The 20,882-nt window shown below is 39.3% G+C and overlaps 1 long non-coding RNA gene across 2 annotated transcripts in view; it reads left to right on the top strand.

The window, feature by feature from the left end:
* Window positions 1–16,382, top strand: part of LOC135304235 (uncharacterized) — a 34,005-nt gene extending 17,623 nt beyond the window's left edge. Inside the window, exons 2-5 of one of the 2 annotated variants that reach the window (XR_010365654.1) lie at window positions 4,627–4,734; window positions 9,524–9,681; window positions 10,170–10,246; window positions 11,050–16,382. This is a non-coding gene — a long non-coding RNA (uncharacterized LOC135304235). Of the gene's footprint in view, window positions 1–4,626; window positions 4,735–9,523; window positions 9,780–10,169; window positions 10,247–11,049 lie in introns of those variants that run through there. The other variant, XR_010365655.1, reaches the window with a different exon arrangement.
* Window positions 16,383–20,882: the final 4,500 nt, after the last annotated feature.

The raw sequence follows: 20,882 nt of genomic DNA, 5'->3' as shown, positions 1-20,882 counted from the left end.
ACTAGCATAAAGTAAAACCTAAGTGTTTCAGTAATTATAATCCTGTACATACTGTGTACTGATCAATACACTTTTAATAATTGACCTGTCAATACTGAGGACCACTTTATTCAGAGAAATTTGTAACAGTTTTGAGAGTAGAAATAGTTCAAAGCTGACTGTGCTGGTTCTAAACATACAGAAAAAAAAATCTTAATTTTGTTCTTAGACAATCTCAGATTTGTCTCTCATTTTACCATAGAACTGCCTATGTTATTACAATCTTGATAAAAATATGATATGAAAAAATGAAAGATTGAAATTGATAGAAAAAGAAAACTTCTATTTGGAAGGCAGTGACCTCAATTCTGCACCTTGTCACACCCTGAGAAGTTGCCTGCACCTTCCCAACTCCTCCAGGTGAATCTCAAGCACCAGATTGCCTTGGATGTACCAAAAGGGGTAAATACAGATGTCAGAGGCAAAACATGATCATGTTAAATTCATAATGAGAATCATTCCAGTAACAGCCAGGAGGATGCAGTTCATTCATTTGGACACACCATGAGAACAGACTAACCAGAATCATAAATAAACATTCCTAATAGCTTGACTACTTCTCGAAGCAGACAGGATCTGTTGCTGGAGGATATAAAAATGAGGTTTATTTAATAGAGTTCTGTAACTTCATGTGTACATTTGAGCATGTAAACTGCTAGAATGCATTACAATGTACACAAATCCCAATATGCTCTCCATGGAGCCCCATCTGCTCTCGATGTGCTGATCCCTGATCACAGCAGATGCCTCACGTGGTGTGAACTGTTTGCTGCACACAAACCAATACAGCCTAATTACAAGTCAATAAATTCCAGATACAATCCAATTAGTTGTCATAGAGACTCTCGTGTTTAGCAAATGTAACTGATCTGTTTCAGCTTGTGAATTTAACAGGGCCAATATTTAATTTATTTAATTGCAGACCGATATAGTCAGTATATTTTACAATAGAAACAATAAATGCTTCCAAGTACAATCTATTTAGAGTAGTTTGATAAATCAAGTGACTTCCTGTGGGAGAGGATACCATGAATGCCTTCAAAGTGCTGTTCCTGTACCTCTTGTGGTACTTGTTTTTGCAGGAAATTATCTCTAAATGTGCACAAAACACAGTAAATATAAATAAAAGTTTAGGATACAGACTTGGCTCTCCAGTGGATATTCCCACTTGGGCAAGCCAGCACTAGAATGGCTGGAGAAAGCCTTTTTCAGACTGGTGAGGAGGAAAAGAATTGAGATCATCCACTACAGCACTGGTGGTTTAAAGAACCCAGAATCTCTGTATCTCTGCCAAAGGTGAAGCATTTCCAGAAACACTAAATAACTTCAAGAAAAAAACAATTAGAAGAAAACAAGGCTCTTCACACTGGGAAAGACAGCGTAGGTGACTGCACGAGTCTGTCAGCACTGCTGCTCTGGGGAGAGATTAGACTCCAAAATCACTGTATAATGAATAGAGTCGAAATGTAAAATCACACAGGGCTGCCTGGGGAGCAGCCAGTCTGCAGGACTGGATGCTGGCTGATTGAAAACCAGCTGAGATTGCTCAGGAGGTGTGGGCACCCCACCACTGCACTGATTTGGGGCAGAGAAAGCCCTGAGCAGTAAGGTAGGTCTTGTACCATGTTCTGTGAAATTCCCTCAAGAGGGAACATTTGTCTGGGATGTTTTTATCAGAGGTCATGAACACTTCACCATTTGCACCTAAGCCATTCAGCCCATTTTGACCAGGCGGAGTTCTTTAGATTCCTTAGTGTGAAGGTCATATTTAGCCATTAAAAATTTACCATGTGTCAGCCTGGGGCTTGGAACTGTGGGATGAGGTTTGCTGTTGAGTCAGAAGGGAAGAAACTTCCATTTCTGTTCCAGACTGTTGTAGCTTCTCTAAATATTCCAAATATTGCACCCAGCTTGTAAACAGCATTTTATCTGGTGGAGCTGAATTGGAATCTGCAGCCTTGTCTCTGGCAATGGTTGGTAGATAAGCTTTCTTTCATTTTCGAGGTGTTAGGCTCAGCATCAGTAAATTCACAGATAACTTTTTTGCTCACAGTGAATATGCAGAATGTGACTTAAAACTGCCTTAAATGCTCCCCAAAGAAGGAAGATGACAGTAGAGGGGAATTTATTTCAAAGCAAAATTCTATTGCTTGCAAGAGAAAATGACTAAAGTTGGGAATTCATAGCAGAGGAGCCTTAAGACTCCTTAGTTTAAAATTATTCCTCTTTACCATTCTAGTCTGATCTCTGAAGAACAGCAGAATTACCTGAAAAAAACCTCTGCATAAATAATTGATTTCCTTTACTCTAGATAGGGATTCTTTCTGCATAAAAATATTCTTTAGTACAGCTTGTAAGGTGGAAAGAGTGAAGGATTTGGTCTTTTGCTCAATATAAAATGGCTCTTTTTGGTTTTCCTGGCTGTGCTTCCCAGATCTGGCAAAGAGAAGCTCTTACACAGCAATAAATGATGGGTTTGATTCTGGGTTAATGATCTGAATTTGTGTCACAATTTCTTGCTTCTAGGTTTTATTTTTTAGCTAGTGCCAGGGTCAGGCCCAGGCCATTATGCAAAATTGGAGACTCTGGGCATGAATATAAACCCCCAAATGAAGGAGAGGATGTGTTCCTAGTGCCTCTGCAGGTTTCTGGAGAGGGAGAGCTGATTTTATCCTCTACAGGGAGAGCAAAGAGAGGCACCAGTGTCTCTCTGGGGTGTGGGTGCTCTACCACACAGTCCCTGGAAATGTGCAGCCATGGGCCTGTCAGTGAAAGCAAGAGTGGTTATTTCCACAGCTCTCTGCACCAGAAAAGAAATATCCTAAAGAGCACCAGAAAACCTTTTAACACATATCCTGGTTTTATTTTAATGGAATCAGGTCACAACTAGAACTCATAGGGCACAGTATGAAACAGCTGAATTTTGCAGAATAATGAGAATTAGCATTTTGTGCAGTTTTGTATTCCTCTGCTGCCTCCCTGCCAGCACGGATGGGTGACTGGTGTTACCTCTGGTCCACCTGGAACTCGGGCCTGTCAAAAAAATACAAATCACAATGTAAAATAATCAGCTGATGAAAAAGTTCAGGCTGAGATTTGTTTCTCATTTGTCACATGAAAAACAAGAAACCTTTTATTCGGGAAGCTGGAGAGTATTTGACATTAATCCTGCTGATATGCAGGGAGAATAAATGAGGAATTTTTGTTGTTCGTGTGCTCGTGTAGCATATTAATGATTTTGATAGCAGCATAAGGATATTTGGCTGCTGTCTGAAATTAAATTGTTAGGGTCTTGAGACTGCTTTTGCCTGCCACGGTTCTAGTCAATTTATACAATTGATTGTTATATGATTGTTAGAACTGTGAAGAACAAGATCAAGTGTGGTTCAGACAACAGTAAAAAAAAAGATTATTCTCTTTAAGTTTTATGTCATCTGTTTATTGATTGGCAGAAGAACACACCCATTTCCTTTTTTGTTTTTTATCTGCAAGTCACTTGATCTCCTGTGGTATATGTGTCCTATGTATGCAATAGTTGTTTAATTACATTAATTTTAGAAGGAAATAATTCAGCATACAAATAAGCAGTGACAGAGGGAAAATTGCAATTTTCTTTTTTTTAAAAAAGACACATGTTTATTTAGACTAACAGTCCTCCCACAGAGGCTGAAAAACGTTGCAGGGACTAAATTTAACTTGGCCACTGTCACTAAAGTTAATAACTGTCCACCTTCTGATGCAACAAACTAAATGACACTCTCTCCACTAATATTCACAGCACTCAGGTCTCAGGGGAAGGGCTGCTCACGAGTGATGGTGGCTGCAAAAACAAATCTGTGCCCCTCATCTTGCAAAGACACATCATTGGGAGAGAATTCTGGGCTGCAGCAGGGGTGCAAAGCACAGAGCCATTCCCGAGCTCTCAGAGGTGGCTGGGCTTGCTTTGCCAGAGGAGAGTTTGTTTGTTCTGAGGGGATGCTGAGTTTGTTTTGTCAGATATTCAGGGCAATTCCATATCTGAGTGATTGCCTGCAGTTGTCACAATGCAGCACGCCGGTGTGGGAGCTGCACCAATGCAATCTGAGAGCAGAGAATCTGCTTTCTCATCTGCTAAAAGTCAGTCTTTGCTTTGGTAGACTTGATGCACAGGAGAATCAGGTTTGGGGTTTTTTTATTGGAACGTTTCTTCTTGGCTTGCAAAAAAAAAATAGAATTCAGGATAACCCACTCCTACTCCATCTGGTCAGTTTAAAAATCCCATCCTCATTTCTGCATTTAGGAAATAAAATGTGTATTCAGCTGTCCAGCTAGAGAAAGGCAGAGCTGGAGCTGGGCTGAACTGTTTCCCAAGAGAACACAGAAACACCTCATGTGTGTTAGACACCACGGTTAAGAAATTCGGGTGCTGTTGCAGCAAAACAAAGTTCAAACCAAACCTCTGGACAGTTCATGAAAAGCCTGGGCAGAGCCTGACCTGTCCCAGCCCTGACTCCCTGCAAGCACAGGACAAAACCCGTGGCCTGTTATTATCTGCAGGGGTTTTGTAAATCCAAAATTTATGAATACAACAATGTGATTCCTTTGCAGCCACGGCACAAAGGTTACAGCTTTGAACCTGAAGCCCTGTAACCATGCAGGAGTGAATGAAATGCTCATTTTGGTGCTGCTGATTCTGGAACAACACTTTCAGCAACCGTGAGTAGAAAATTAGGAGTTTATTTAAGATAATGAGCCTTACAGCACTTTCATCATGTAAATGCAACAACCACAGACACACTCAAATCAAGATGATTAAATTTTATTGCATTAACCTGTTAAATTCTTTTAATGGCATTAAAGGCAGTAGATGCATTTTTTTTTCAAAACTCTGTCTAAAAGACAACAACAGTAATCAGTGACTTCACAGGTCTTCAATTTCTGTTCTGCTCTTGAGCATTTTCATGCAATTAGAAAAGCAGATCTGGTATAAAAAACAAATTGGAATTTTGGAGGACTATTTCCTCCCCTGGATAGAGTTATGGCTGATGGTTATAGTATACCTGTAATGGGAATTTTGTAGTTTCTGACCCCATTTTGAGTTTAGCTTTCTCCTCAGGTCTCTTGGATGGGCAGCTGGAGAGATCCAGCAGAGGCACGTCAGTCTCTGTTTGTACCTTACACAAACCCTTCCAGAGAAACCCACAGAGCAGTTGTTCAGAATGCTTGAACCCTCCATTTTTTTAGCCATACAATTTCAGAGACATGCTTAAACTAGACTATATTCAGCCCAATTAATTTTTATGCCTTAAATGGAAACAAAGTTGCTTCAACAGGAAGATGCAGCTCTTTGTCATGCACTGTAAAATTGTTAAAATGCCTTAGAGAGTGCAATGAGGTGCCTGAAAGTTTAATTCCAGAGGCCTCTGTTCCACCATGGGGAGTGGAAGATGCCTCAGAGGTAAAACATGGGAAGAGCTCAGAAGGGAATCCACATTAAATTATTAAAAATGCCCAGCTGGGCAGAGAACACTGAGGACAGGGGGATGCTACCAAAATCTCTGAATTATCAAAAAAGTGCAGTTATTAACTCAGAAAAAATTAATTTTACTTCTAGAAGTCCAAGTCCTATTCAAGGTTAACTTCACATGGCACAGATAAAGTTCTCTCTGTGTATTAAAGGCCCTTGAGTGCCACCAAGTAGAGAAAAAGATTAATAAGGTCTGCTCAGTTCCCACCTGTTCTTCCATAGATCAATCTGTCATTGCTTCCTCTGATTTTACTGCAACAAAACATAACTTTAGACTTGAATATAAATCTGACTTGCAGAGTTTACCCATTGAAACATAAGATATGAGGCTAGAAAAGAAAAAGCCATATAACAGAGTGCCTTCTTTACTGAAGCAAATCCTTTCTCCTCCTTGGAGAGCAGGATAGTGTAATGTGAACAGATTGCACTTCTCACATTCTGGAAGAACAGTTTATTCCATGTTCTGACAGAATTATTTGGATCTTGAAGAAATGGCTCATAAGAAGTATGGGCAAAACGTTGCATTTGCCATGAATTACCCTCCTTGGAAATCTGTAATATAGAATAATGCCAGTCAGTTGGTGTCTTATGAAGAATGTTTCTGTCATTGGATTCTTATTTGGAAAACCAGATGTTAAGGGTGGTTTTCTCAGAAAAGTCAGCACCACAGCCCCTTGGAAAAAAAACCCAAACCAGCAACACAGGGAAAATCTGTAACTGGTGAGAACAGTGTGTTTGGGGACAAAAGCAACCAAATTATGCACAATCCTAGGACCACAGGAACATCAACTATTGCAGGTTGGAAAGGACCTTTGGACACCTTCTCTTCTATTCCCTTCAAAATAAGGCTTATATTGGTGAGGTTGCTCAACATTTTCTGCTTTTGAGCAATGAATGTCTCCAGTAATGGAGATTTCACAGCCTCTCCGGGCCCTTGCTCCAATACTTGACCACCTTCAGCATGAAGAAACTTCTGCTTAGCTTTAATAACACCTTTCTTCTACTCCAACTTATGTACATTGCCATGAGTCTTGTTGGGAATCTCTCAGAAATATCTGGCTTTATCTTCCTTCAAAAAAAGAAGTTTGGCAACGTACTAAGAGTCCAAAACCAGGCAAAGTGTGGTTGAATAAATGCCAGGTAAAAGAGAATAATCTCTTCTCCTGAGCTGCTGGCTGTGCTTTTGCAAATGCAGCAGAGAACGAGGCTGGTGCACTTCAGGTCTGAATTTTGCTCTTACTTTATTTTTAGAGTAATTTCTTTATCTATTTAAGGAATCCCAGAAATTAAGTATCGTTTCATTGCTTTTTATATGTGATAGTAAAATTAGTTCTTCACAGAGCTCACTGAGAGCACAGCTAAAATAAGAGTTGCTTACAGAAATATCTTGATTATCTACCTGGGAGTATTCCACTGAGGCTCTGTAGATCTATATAGGTAAAATTTGTCATGTTCATTTTTATCACAAGTGCCACTATAGAGACCAGGGCAGAATAACAGATACATTGTACCCTTTAATCCAAAATTTCTGAGTCCAGAAGTCCTTATGGTATTGTAGTGCCCTCAAATTTTCTTTGGGAGTCTGAATCAAAAGCAATCCATACTTCTCACTGTCTGTATGTGCTGGTAGGCTGACAGCTCCCAGGAGCTCACATGACACAGACTATCATGGATTTTATTTAGTTCCAGGCTTTCACCATTAACATCTTTTAACATTAACATTAAAATCAGAAATTTTTAAATTTTTGATACAGAGATATCAATTTCTGATGTTAAAAGCAATGGAAAGCGATTATTTGAACAGCATTACAAATGGAGTCCTTTCACTCTGCTTGCTACTGCCTCAAATATCAGTGTTCCCTCCATGAATAAAGCTCAGTGTAAATAAGAGACCTGTCCATGCAGAAGCTGAAACTTGTTGTAATGAGATGGCAGCACATTCCAGATAGCAAATGTTTGTAATAAACAACCCCTGGCTCTATTTATCACTGCTCTGGGATATCTGGACACAGACACGAATCTTGAAATGGGACCATAAGAGTGAAGCCAAGCACATTGAGAAAGCCTTTTCCTGATAAACCCAATCTCAGCGAGGTTTTTGCATGAGCAAAATGAATGTTTTTGATTGAATGGTGCCAAACTGTAGATAGGGAAGCTCAGCAAGTGATTATCAGAACTTTGGGGGCAAAAAGAATCGAGTTGTGTTAGAAAAGGAGTCACTGAGGGATGCTTGGCAGTAAAACAGGTATGCAGGGCAAAATAATTTCTTTTTTTAAAACCAGTAATCCTGAACATATGTAGGTGAATCCAGTCTTATGTCTCTGGAAACTCACACAGTTATGTCAGTACTTGAGATCCACAGATTCTTCATTCTGAAGTTCCAGTAAGGAAAGCACCCACAGTCAGCCTTCCTGAAAGATGCAGGCAATCCAGGCAAGGATGTCAGTGCATTATTCTGTAATCACAAGTTGATTTCATCAAGTGATTTAATAAACCATGCATGAGATTCAATCCTTAATGGACCTAATTCAATCAGGTGACGTTTCTGGCTTGAAAGGTGATGCATCTTGAAGGGAGTGAGGTGCTGGATGCTGTGGAAACTTCATTTTCCACTGCAGAAGTGGCTATATTGCTGAATGTTATGTAATATTCAGGAAATGGCATCACAAGCTTAATGTCATTTAAAGCACAGCCCACTCAATGGACTTTTTTTTGCTGCACTTCAATATGAAATCACACATATTTACAGAACACTGATTTATTTTTTCTCTTAATTTTGTCATTAATGTGTTTTGACACCAAAGAGATAATATTCTAATGGAATAGAAAAAATGTATTGTCAAGAGCTGTTGGATTTGGGTGTCCAAACACACAATCTGCTTAATTAGCAAACAAAAATGACTACATTTGGAATGGAGATGTTTGGGGTGAATGCAGAGGATTCTCACCATTGACAACCACCTTACATTATTAAGAATTTGCCAATTTTTTTCTGCTAACTTAGGAAACAAAACTGAGAAAATGTTTTCGTAGATAATCTACCACTTGTAATGAATTTAAAAACCTGAGTGACAGATCAATCAAGCTCAGTCTGGAATCATCCTCAATCTCCCTGGGACTCCTCATAATTTTCATAAATCAGAAGGATGAGGGAGGCTGGAGGTCAGGCCAGGTAAAATACTTTTCACAAGAGAACTATTTTTTTCTTGTAAAGAAGTCTCCATAATATTAACAAAAAAGACTTCTCTCCCAAAGTAAACTAAAAAAAGACAATTATAGAATAATAAACTAAGTGAAATTTTAGGTTTTGTTTCTTTACATTATCAGTGAAAAAAAGAGGTTGTATAGGGAAGTATTGATTGTTTTGTTCTAATTATTATAACTTTTTCTTTAAGCTATTGTTAATAAATCTATCTTTATACCCTTTTAAAGTTTTGAGCCTACTTTACCTTTCTTCTAGTCCTATCTCACAACAAAAAGGAAATGCAATAATGAAGTAATTAACCAGCACTAAACTTCCACACTCATTAATACATTAACCAAGAAATCTCAAAATTAATAAAATCTCAAATAAGCAAACCAAAACCACCACAGGGTGAAGGACAGGAATACACTTTGTCACATGGGGAGAAAAGAGACAAACCCATCAATTTTACTGTAATGAGACCCAAAGATGGGCTGCTGCATCTTCCCCAACAGGTGAGGCTGGTGCAGTGCAATTGCAACAAGGCAAGGAACTGCTGGGCTTCCTAAACCAGCGAAGGGAAAAGTGTGTTTTTCCTGTTAGCACTGGATATTTTCAGAAAATATCTGCCTGAAAAATATCTCTGTTGCTTGTTTTGTTTGACTTACTGGCCATTCTCAGGAAAGGCAGAGGCAATAAGGCTTGAAGATGTCATGCTTCTTGTGCCATTCATCCCAGGTCTGTGAGCTCCCAGTTATCCCCAAATCCTACTGACCCTGACTCTCTTCCCCCAGACTAATAAGAGCAGTGAGAAATACATCCCTGCCCTGATTCTGTCGTCTGCCATAAGTGGAGCCACAATCCAGCTGAGCAGTTTTTCCCAAGGGATCATAAAAGGCAACAACCTGAAAAAGAAAATGCAACGCCAAGGATTTTCCTCCTGTACTTCAAGGTAACTCTTCATACCATAAAACAAAATATTACTGGAATAACACCAAAAGAATGAATCTCCATCTGCTGAATAAATAAAGAAATGTAATTTCTATGTTATTGCACGTGTTCTGTCTCGTATTTCTCATTTCTCCAAGTTTAGGTATAAGAAAATGAAAGTTTTAACCTCTGCTGCAACTAATACATTAAGCACAGAAAGCTCCACCATAAATTACCTTTTCTTTACCTTTTTCTGCCATTGTACAGATAATAAATTGTCTTCCTAATGTAACCAGTTTTATTACATTCTTGAACTTAGCAGAAGACAGATAATCACCTTTGCACCATTAGACTTGATTAAGTTGAGCTCACAAATTGGACCTGGAAAGCACTGAACTGTACATTTCTCAGGCCAAGCTTAAACACACAAGAATATTTTTCAATACTAATGACTCGAAGGGGTTTTGTTTTTACAGTTATGCAAATAGTTTTCCTGGTTGTTTTCTACAGAAAATTAATGGCAAGGACATATTTTACAACATGTAAGATGACATAATACAGCACAGCAAAAGCAACCAACCATGCAGGTAAAGTTCTGTTCTTCAAATCCAACCTACCACGGGCCTTTAGACCTGTGTGTGTTGAGTGCTATTCATACATAGTAGGGTACAATAATATTAATTCCATTCATTCAATTGAATCGTTCTAGTATGAAATAATTTTTTTATGAGTGAAGATTAATTTTTTTAATTAATGAAGCTCTGATTTTCAGTTTACACTGTACATGAAACTGGTTCTGAGCTTGTATGTAAGTAACAATGAAGTGGAATATTTTGACATTTTGGATCCCAATTTAGTACACTACACTTCATATTGAAGGATAACATTAGAGAAACTTTTCTCACTGCCTGTATGTCTGAAAATAAAAACTCCCTTTATTTCCATCTCCATATATTTTCTTTTACACTTTAACTTTCCATTTAATGCATACGTATAATTTTTAGGTTTTATAATAATGCAAGTTGTTATGAAAATCTGCAATTTCATCTTGCCTTATGTCCTAAGGAGTCTCAGATTGTTAGCTGTGTATACAGAGGCATCTATTAACAATAGGGGAGCAAATGAGTTGTTACTGAGGTGAGAAATACCTGGCAAGTATTTTCTGGTCCCTGCATGAATTCTCTTTACAATCCGGTTCCATGCTTTGTTGGCAGTTAAGGCTGTTAACCAAGCTAAAAGAACTTCACAGCCAATTAAAGAGATTTTTTTTGAGTTCTTTTTTCTTTACTTGAAGGAATAATCAAGTGAGAAGGTTCTTGGCTATGAATGTTCCAGTAGACGTTGTTAAACTCTGTGCATGCAAACTGAAATCTCTGTATTTTGGCTGCAGCAATCCTAGGGTGTAAGGTGAAGAAAATTTGGCAGTGGAGTCAGATAAGACTGAGACATCATCTCTTTTTATTTTTAATGATTCATCTTTCACACATTTTGCCTGAAAGAGCGGCTCTGAATAATTCTGCTTTGGAACGAAGTGGCCTTCCAACGCCAAAAAACGTGAGAGACTTGGACTGAAAACATGCCCACCACCAAGGCTGGATCGTGAATGTTCAGGACTAGCAAAGCTGCTTGAAAATGTGTCTTTTTTTTTCTCCCAAGTGCTTCCCTGAAATGGAGCAACTTAATTTGGTTGCTCTGCAGGATTATTTGATTGTGAGGATGCTTAGACATTGATTCATCAAACCCAAATTGCTTACAAGGAAAGGTCACAGGTGCCTACTAGTTCATAAGACAACTATTAGCTCTGGTTTAGGGTTGAAATTGCTATGGATTTCTCACATTTTCAACAACCTGTGCCTTTCCAGGAACTTACCAAAAAATAATGAAACCACGACTCAGGAAAATCACATTCATTATCATCTGTGCTCGTCCAGGATATAAGTCTTGACTGCAGACACTTGTACTTATAAAATATTTCCTATATTCTCTAACACTGGCAGAAGAGTTATGCATTGTTTCTCCATCACATTTCTGGGGGCAAAAAGGCCATTTTCCTCACCTGCTGCTGTAAACCTCTGATGGCAGAGGAGTGGGACCTGCTGAGCTCCCACACATCAGAATTTTTGAAGGTGTTCCTCGGTGTGTGCATCCCAGTGTTTAGTACAATATAAACCTCGTGTGTGCAAACAAGTTCATTAAAATTGCAGGAGCCTGTAGCACATTTGTAACAGCTTGCCCAAAGGTTAACATTTATGGTTTTGCACTGCCAACATCCTTGCTTTTATGGGGCACATTTGTATGCTAAATTGCCTATTATGTTAAGCTGTAAGTTCCCATTTAGCAGCATCAGGAATAAGATTTGACTATAAGTGTTTAGATTTTATTAGTGCTGCGCTAGTCTTCTTAACAGCTCAAACTTCCCACAGCCTGAAAATGTGCTGCATCCTCTGGAGAGGTTCTTGGGTACCAGATGTCTTTGGGAACAGCTGACGATGAGGAGCATGGGAAGAAAAGAGAGGCACTGATGGGAAAAAAGGTGCCTTGCTGTGTCTCACCTTCACACGAGTCCTAAATGTCATGTTCAAGCAATGATTGCATCTGAAACAATCCCAGTGACATCCCCTTCTCCAGCTAACGAGAGCAGAAAGGTCAGCTGAGAGTATTCCAGGGGGAAGGGTGTTTTACTGCTAGGTAAATATGTCCAGTGGCTTTATTTTTCTGTAGGTTACTTCCCAGTGCAGGACCTAACAGTGCCTGTGATATACCAGCCCTGAAAACTGAATTTCAGCTGGATATGCAGCCCTCGAAGGCAACAGAAATGTATTTGCTAGTGAAACTGTGTTTTACCCAGACTTCCCTTGCTGCCAGGGATTCCTCAGGAGATCCCGGGACTGAGGGACTTAAAAATGTCACAAAAGCCTTTCAATTCCAGGTCACCAGATTGACAGAGCAGGGACCTGATTTCAGGCAGTGTTTTAAAAACCTTCATGAGAATCTACTCACCTTAGCAGTGACTGTAGTCTGCCAGTGGTGACTGACTATGAAAAGCAACTTGATAAAAATAACAGGAGCTCAAGTCTTTAGCCCAGACTTTCTCTGTAAATTATAAAAAAAAAATGGTGTCAGAGATTTTTAATCCATTCCACTGTCAAAAATGGGAATATGAGAGCACAAAGATGATACTCTGCTCCTAAGCTTTTCCTACCCTGGTGGAAAAGAGCATTCAAAGCAGATGTACTGATGTCCTTCACAGGCTGACCAGGCCAAGTTTGCAGATTTATTTTACATGGTGGGTGTAAGGATGATGGTCTGTGTTTGCAAATTGTCACAGGACTTGAAAAATATTATCACTGTAATTATTAGAACTAGCTATCCACCCCAGCCACAAGGGGAAAACACAGAAATGGAACTTCAGGTTGGTCATACAGAAAAATAAATATTTTCCATGATTCACAAATCATCTTTTCATGTAACAGGATGTTCTTAGAGGCAAGCAAGAATGATAAAAGTAACGTAAAACCTTCCAGCACAATCCACAGCTGGGGAGGGCTGCCTCAGCCACTGATTAAACGGGACTGCAGAGTTGTGTGTTCTGCAGAACTCAACATTTTTCAGGGGTTGTAACAGCTGGAGTGAGGAAGGTGCTTTTTTTGTGTAAAATACAATATCATTTCCAGGAGACAGAGGTCCCAGATGAAAGGCCTGAGGTCTCTGTAGGAATCTGTCTGCTGAACACACTGACTTTGTTGTCAGCAAAGGCTGCAACCTCCAGCAAATGCAGACAGTGCTTTACCTATTAAGACAATCCGTAGGGGAGAGATTCAGGGAAAGTAGCTCAGAAGTTGTTTTATTTTTTTTAATGACCTATTTAAAGTTACATTTTTCAAATAATTTAAGGAGAAGACTTAGTTAATGCTACTTAATCAAAGTTCCCTGCAAATAACTTAAAGGCGACAGGTCAGCAAAGACATGCTTACTTAAAGACAGTATTTTAAGATTTAAAATGCTAAGAGTCTTACCAAGCCTAAGCTGCTAAAAATTATAATAAAGCATAAGAGAAGTTCAAACCTTATTTATTTCAAGATCAGATTTATTATTTTTTTCAAGACCTTGCAGGCAGAGAAACAGGCAAGAATTAACACAGCAACAATTTCTTTGAAAGCACACATCTTATATACAAAGATGGATGGATGATGATTGATCCCTTCTGTTATCCAAAATATTTGGGATTTCTGGTCAGTTATTCTCTATGGCCTAAATAAGGTTTTGTGTTTTAGGCAGTTGATATTATTTACTTTGGGCGTTGATTTTCTTTCTGCAGACATGGTGTGACATCTATAAATACACTGCAGAGCTCTGCTATTTCCAAGTTCTTCTTGGTTATTTTTTAAATGGCTGTTGCTGTAGTTTGAAATGAAAATGGTGACCTTAACAAGCACTATCATTATTATGCCTTCAAGGGACTTACCCACTCTGCTTCACTCTGATATTCAATGTCTGACTAGCTTGGAGTTCTGGGTCTATTATTTTGCTGAAGTCACTAAAGAAAAAGGACTCTGCATTGTCCTCTGTTGCTTTCTTTGGATACATTTCATATTAGAATACTGCACAGCAGGATTCTGATTCCAAGCTAGCAATTGGAATAGCATTCTAATTAGAATCACATACCTAGAACTTCACTTTTCAGAGTTGCATGGTGAATAAGTAATTCAAGAACAAACCCAAGTGATTTTCCACTTTTTATCAGGCTAAGAGAGTAGTGTGGAGCATCCAGTGAAAGCAGCACAAACTGATGGAAGGAGAGAATGCACTGCTATAACATGGGGGGAAAGGAAAAAAAAAAAAACTAAACAGCTAATGAAATGGAGCAAACCACAAGTTCAAAATTCTAAAGACTTGACATAAGCACTGATCTATTACTAGCCTAAAACCAAAATATTACTCAGCCTTGCAGCTGGCTGTGAGAGTGACAGGGCCTGAGCATCCTTTGATATCAGAGCACTTTTGGAATTTTAACAGCTCAGTAAGGGAAGAGCAGGGCTGTAAGAGTGGGAGATTGCACCACTCTGCATCCTCCAAATCAGTGCTATCCCAGCAAAAAATAATCCAGGACACATTCTGGATCCATTTGAAGATTTGGGAGGCAAATGTGTCAAGTATATTAAGAACAAAGCAGCAAATCCAGGCAGTTTTTAAATACCAAGTGATGTGATTTAGTTTAGAATGAAGCAATCAGTGTTTGGAGAATGCCTTTAATAACATTGTCTCTCCCTCTGGAAATTACCTAGTCAGTGCAGGAAATTTCTGTTTGGTTATTTCTGCAGGTAAACATTGTATTTATTACATTCAGAAAGCAACAGAAATTTAGATGGCTGAGCCTACACAAGCTCCTGTAGCATTTTCCTTCTCCTTTACATTTCTAATAAACATGAATTATATATGGAGACAGCCATGCTTTGTTTAAACTGCTGCACTAAGTACCCCGTGACAGCAGTAAATCAATGCTTTGCTTTCTCATACATTTGAATGAAAGTAATAACTGGAATAAACAATTAATCTGATGGATACACAGGAACTCTCTGTAGCTAAGTAGAAGTAGAAGAATAATACTCTTCCATTTTTCATCCATTTGTCATTTGTTGATGGTCACACTTTATTGACTTTACATATTATTTGTCTAATTATTTGATTCTCAAAGTTATTTTGAATAATTTATTCAGTCTTCGCTTAAACTGATGTCTGAAATGTATTTTTTGCTTGATCTTCAACTAATAAGCCAATTATGATCAGCTTTAGAAGTTATTAACCAGACTCCAGTTTCTATTTTTGCTACCTAATTAAATCTAATGCTCCTGGTACCACAGTGACACATTGGGCACTTAATGTGTTAATGCAATTTTTTTAATGGTAGTATTTCTATAATATATATGCATATACATATAGATGAGATAATGAAAAAAAAATATTTATAAATACTAATGGCTACTTGCTTTTTAACTTGAAAGACCAGCATGAGCTCCAGTTGGGCTTTAAGGTTGTTTGGATGTGTCAGGAGACAAAATGGAAGTGAAATTGTTCAGAGGAGCTCTCATTGAGCTTCTGCTACCTGGTGCCCTGGAGGTGCCATGGATATTATTAAATTAATGAGGAAATAAGGGTGGGTGCACAGCGACATTCCCTGGACAAGCAGGAAACATTGGATAATAAATTCACACAGCTTGCTCCATTTTTCTCCTGATTTTCCATTTTTTCCTGATTTTAGAAATGGAGGAATTCAAACCACTTACACGAGAGAAATAAACACTTCATGGAATGTTCTGGTCTGGTCTGCCTGTGTTTGCTAGGTGAAATCAAGGAACAAACAAAATTCTCTCTTTGTAGGACTTTTACCCACCATACTTGCTGAAGTTCTTGGGTTTGTTCATTAAATGCAGAGATATTTCATTTAAAGAAGAAATTTCTGGAATGTTTCTGATTGAGATTGGCCTTGCCAATTTCTGATTGAGATTGACCTACACAGACTTGCCTGTTACTCACCCAGACATTAAATGGAGTCAGTTAATAACTTTGTCCCAGACTAATTAATAGTTTACCATGAGTAAAGGGCATGAGCAAGCAAGCAAGACCAGGACCTTACATGTAGGGAGAAAAATGAGGTATTTCCTCCCCCCATGAAGCTTCATCCCATTTTCACATTGAGAATATCAATCCATACTCACATAGCTGAGATCACAGGAGACATTCCTGGCTTTTTTTTGAGGCTGACAGGGACAAAATCTCTTTGGGACAGGACAAGTCCAAAACATGAGCTTGCCTTTGGGAGGCAAGAGTTTTAATGGAGAACACTGCTGTGAAAAATATTTATCTTTGCTTCCTGCCAACCCTGTGAAAGGATTTGGAGTCGTTTCTCTGTAGCCAGTGGTATTGATGTTTAAATGATCAAAAACATGGCTTTGAACATCTTTGTCTCGAGGCCTGGATAATTTCTTCTTCAGAAACGAAGCCAAGCCATTGTAAAGCTGCTGAAAAAAGGGAAAAGAAGCTCCCATGGATGGACTCTTATGTTTAAAAATAGTAGAAAATAAAAATCCCAGAGCCATTGCAATGGTACAAGCTTTACTCTTTTTATCCAGAAAGGGGTCTATGTTTGGGGAGGATGAGACAAAACATGTCACAAATTCCTTCAGCCAAGAAGAAATAGAATTATTGGGTTCACTGTTTCCTCAATAATATTTCTGAATAACCACCCAGATTTCTGTATTGATGAAGAAGCATCAAGAGTTGTTTCATTTCAGTGATTTTTTCCTCTTTTAAATGTCTTCCTCTTTTAAATTCTCTCAAATTCTTTTTCCTTTTACTAGATGTGCTCATATTGCTTGGATCATCCTAGCTGCTATTCTTTCCCCCACTCAACCTCCATATCTTCATTAAACCAACAAATTTGAACCCTTTTTCTTAATTTGAGCTTTTATTTTGGGTCACTCACCTGTTATTGTGGACACCAACGAGGGATTGGGGTGTTGGAGTTGATCATGCACCAAACCACAGGCAGAACTTGCAGGCAGCCTGAATTTTATTTTCTTCATAACCTGAAGGCAAAAATCACCCCAAACGACCAACCGTCTTCATTTTGTCCTTGAATTCTCTGTGAGAGAGCCTCATGAAAGCACAGAGGGATTTTTCCTGTAACTGACACTGTCATTTGCTGTAAGGATCTGATGCACTTTAATCTCCAGGTTGTTCACTGCATTTCCACTTACCAGGCACTTGTGCTGCCTGTGCCTCTCGTGCTGCCACAAGCATTGCTGTGCTTACAGATGCACCTGAGCACACCTGAGCTGCTCCTGTCAGGAGATAATCTGCCATTCTGGTTCCAGGCTGTGCCAAAAATGTCTTAGAAACTGTCATAAATACCGAGCACCACATTTATACCTGGATGTCTTTTCTTTCATTCCAATTTTAACAGTTTATATTGCTTCATTTGGTAACATAAAAATTCTACTGACTCTGATTTTGTTTTTTTTCCTACATTTCTATATCTTTTTCCAAATTATTCAATGTCAAAAGGAAGGTGGAAAACTCTACTTGAAAGATTTGAGGAGCTCACTAGTTAAAAACTTCCAAAGGTAAACTTTTCCATGTTTGCAAAATCAAGTGAAAGAGATAATCCAAGTGTGATGGCTTGATAAGGCTGATGATTACAAAAAGCCAAATGACAATGAAAATAAAATAGAGCTTTGAATTAAGACAGCCTAATTTTATTTCCCTTCTCCCACTGACTGGCTCTAATAACTTTTAAGGACAAAGCTGTTCTGCATGACCACACTGGGATTGCATCCCCTGCTGAGATGTGAGTCCTCCTCTGCATTTTTGGTGAAATATAGTGAAATTAAAATGACTGATAATTGAGTTTGTGAAACAGCTTGGCAATCATGAAGGTGAGCCTGGCTTCCATACAGCCAAGAGACTTGCTGGCATTACTTCTTGTTATATTAGGAGGAAAAAAGTCAATTCCAAGATAACATTTCCTGGCTGATCTAAGGCCTGGCTCTCCTTACATTTTGTTTAACCTGGCTACAGATATTTGATGGGATGTGGACAGAAAATTGAGTGGAGGATCAAATCTTATTCCTGGAATTGCTTCTAGGGCTACTGAAGTAAATTTCTCAGTTCGATAACATCAAGAAAGCTTTAAGTAAATGAAACATCTTGTATTGTGGTCAGAGACATGAAAGGTACCACTGCAATAACCAAAGCAGTCATATTATCAAGAAATATGCCAAAGGAAGCCAGTAGCATTCTCATTTGGAAAGAAATAAATAAAAAAAGAAATCGTAATCAGAATTCAGGAAGGGAAAATTGATCCCATTTTGAAATCCATAAAAGTGTATGTAGGAATAAAACATCTTAAATGCAGTTAACACCTGCAGTCACTATTTCCTTTCTACTGCGTGCTGGAGCCTCTGTCTGCCTCAGTCCTGTAGAAAGTGATAATTGCTTGCTGCCAAAACAAAAAGAATGGCAAATAATTATTATTCTCATGATAGTGAGAAGGTTGATTTTTTTATTTATTTTATTTCTTGCAATGAAGGAGCACATGAACTCCATTTACTCAACTCCCTGTCAGAAAATTAGCTGTTACTCTGGTTTTTTTCCTGCATTTTTCCAATCCTCCTGGTGCAGGGGCTGCCACTGCAGCAGCACAGGGTTCCTGTTACCCTCTGTCACACCTGCTCAGACCCAAAGGGACATTTATGTGCTGAGACACGACCTGGTGAAGCTCAACACATCCCCAACACAAAGCCCTGCTCTTCCTAGTTTTGGGGACAAGGGTGGGAGCTGAAATTCTGATGCAAAAGACACCTCAGGCAATTTTGTGTTTATTTACTGGACTCATTGATTGAATAAGCATATTCCATTTCAACAGGGAATGTAGTCAGTAATATTTAATGAAAACATTTGCTGAACTGTGTGATTTTAGCATGTTTTTTTCCTCATTGCCTGTTTTGCAAATGTTAATGTGAAAGTCATAAATGAACAGAGGGCCAATGTAAGTCATTGCTACTGCTTGTTAGAAACCAATTGAATACGTGATTAAACAATGTACAAGCCTTGTTCTAATCCCATTCATGCAAGGAATTTTATTCCGTAGAAATAATATTTTTATAGGAAGATCATATATAGAAGGCATGTCATGAGAGATTTATCAACAAACTCAATTAAACTAAAAGCTAGAATGCCTGGACTAGCAAAATTGTACAAGAGAAATTGCTTCATGAAGTTAATGGTAATGCATTATATCCAGTGTTGATCCAGCCTTCCTTCTGATTCAGGCTAAGATTTAAAAGGGGAAAAAAACCCCAAAACAAAATCAGAATCCTTTTTTCTGTATAAACACAAAAGAATATGACCCTTTTAATCTTAACATAGAGGCTCATAGAGCTCTTACTAAAAGCAAATCCCAGGTGTTTATTGCTGGTAGGGGACAATGGATGGGCATGGGCAGGAGATGAAGTTCCCCCAGTGAGATTTTCTGCAGCCACCATAGCAGAACCCATTGAGGGTTCATCCTTCATCCTTTCCAAGTAGAAAAACCTGCTGAAGTACTGTGAATACCTTTTTCCCAGGTAGAGGATGGAGGTGGAGGAAACACAGATCACAACTAATATTTATGAGATATGATTATTTATTGCTAATAAATAATATTGCTGATAGAATGCGATCTTTCTAATAAATGGTATTGCTAATAGAATACAGTCTTTCTTATTAATTACAGATAACTGCACATCCATGCACTCCCCCAAAAAGCTCACTCCAGCCACGTGGAGGGCCACAGTGACTGCAGCAGTGTGGCAGAGGCTCAGGGGTGTGGGGGGTTCTGGTCTCTGTGTTTGAGTAAAGCAGCCACCACCTCCTTGGCTGTGCTCCATTTTTAATGCTGCTGAGCACTGCTGCCTTTGGACAATTTCAGCAGATGTGGTGCTTTACCCATTTTTGCAGGTTCAGCCAGGCAGCCCCCAGAGCTCATCAGACCTTGGAAGGCTTTGACAGAATCAATTAGGTTGGAAAAGACCCCTGAGGTCACCAGGCCCAACCTCTGACCCAACACCACGTTGTCACCCAGACCTTGGCACTAAATGCCACGTCCAGGCTTTCCTCAAACACCTCCAGGGGTGATGGCTTCACCAGCTGCCCAGGCAGCTTTTCCCAGTGTTTGACAGCCCTCTCTGTGAAGAAATGCCCTGAATGCCCAGCCTGAACCTCCCCTGGCTCAGACTGAGGCCATGTCCTCTCCTCCTGTCACTTGTTGTCTGGAATCAGAGCCTGTCCCCTCCTCTGAGGGAGCTGTGGAGAGTGATGAGCTCAGCCCTGAGCCTCCTGCTGTCCAGGATAAAAAACTCTCTCTCTTCACATCTCCTCTCCCTCTCTTCTGGCACCTTCCTGTCCATCCCCACTCATCAGCAGCTCTGGACTCAGCTCACAGGACTTTGCACAGAGGGTCTGAGACCCCCTGGACTCCCTGAGGGCTCACACAAAACTCTGTGTGATGGGGGAAATGCCACCTGTGCCTCTGGGGGCACACACAAAACTCTGTGTGATGGGGGAAATGCCACCTGTGCCCCTGCCAGGGCTCACACAAAACTCTGTGTGATGGGGGAAATGTGAAATGCCACCTGTACCCCTGGGGGGCACACACAGCTCTGTGTGATGGGGGAAATGCCATTT

This window comes from Passer domesticus, chromosome 7, assembly GCF_036417665.1.
Source record: "Passer domesticus isolate bPasDom1 chromosome 7, bPasDom1.hap1, whole genome shotgun sequence".
Lineage (NCBI taxonomy): Eukaryota > Metazoa > Chordata > Aves > Passeriformes > Passeridae > Passer > Passer domesticus.
This window is presented reverse-complemented; position numbering and strand designations above follow the sequence as displayed.